Raw genomic sequence first — 1277 nt, forward strand, 5'->3', positions numbered from 1 at the left:
TACAGTAGCTAGCTAGCCAGTAAAATCAAGATATGAAAAATCTAAGCGAGTTAGCACTATTTCATTGACAATTTATGAGATATAAACTATCTCAAGTTGTGATGCTCTTTCTGCTAGCCAGTTTTCTGTTATGATACAGAAATACAGTACTGGTCAAAAGTTTGGAAACATTTTTATTTTAATGTTTTAAACATTGCATATCTTTTGCTCATCAAGCTTTGGGAAACAGTTGTGCTGTTTAATATTTTTTTTTAATTACCTGTGATTCTTTTTTCAGGATTCTTTGATGAATAAACAGTTAAAAAAAGAACAGCGTTTATTTAAAATAGAAATCCTTTTTTAACAATACACTACCATTCAAAAGTTTGGGGTCAGTATCTTTTCTCTTTCTTTTAAATAAATTAATACTTTTTATTAATTTAACACATCCTTGTTGAATAGAAATAATAGTAAAGACTTATATTGTTAGAAAATATTTTTATATTGAATAAACACTGTTCACAAGTTTTCATTCATCAATAAATCCTGAAAAAAGCATCACAGATTCCCCCCCAAAAATCCAAAAGTGTCATTTTTAAAATTTGCATTAGTTTGCATGCATGTGAGCCTATGATCAAACAAGATGTTTATATATGATAGTTATATATGAAACTTGGAATATTTCCAAAATTCCCCAGACGAAGTTCCCATGGAAAGTTTCCAGAAAATTTCTGGAAATTTCCCGACAAAAAGTCGTTATTAAAAGTATTCTCATAGCTTCGTAAAATTACGGTTGAACCCCTGATGTCACATATAGGGTTGGGAATCGAAAATCGATTCCGATTCCAGAATCGGATACTTAAGGTCAGGAATCGGATACTTGTTGTCAAATTAAAATCTGAGTTCCATTCGGAAGGGCGAATCCCTATGCCCTAATCCCTTCAAAGGGTTTACCCTTCGGAGTGAGAGCTTTGAAGGGTTGAAGGGTATAGGAGACCAAACAACTGTTTCTTGAAGTGCCCTTCTGCGTCATCATCACGTGCCCAGACACGGAGGCGCCATCATCATGCAAAGAATCTGCTCAAAGGATCATGGGAGCCCGAAGTGTCCATCAGTTGTACCCTTCGAAATCCTTCATTCCGAAGGGCCCATTGAAGTGGTCAGTTTTGAGCACTTCGGTTTGGAACAACCCTTCAATATGGCGGCCATGATTGTTTTCACTCCGAAGTGCCCTTCGGAGGGCGATATATCCCGTTTGGAATGCACCGTTCGATTCCGCCTCACGATTCCTGTGCTTT

This window comes from Sinocyclocheilus rhinocerous, unplaced genomic scaffold (genome assembly GCF_001515625.1).
Source record: "Sinocyclocheilus rhinocerous isolate Xijiao unplaced genomic scaffold, SAMN03320098_v1.1 scaffold1285, whole genome shotgun sequence".
NCBI classification, from domain to species: domain Eukaryota; kingdom Metazoa; phylum Chordata; class Actinopteri; order Cypriniformes; family Cyprinidae; genus Sinocyclocheilus; species Sinocyclocheilus rhinocerous.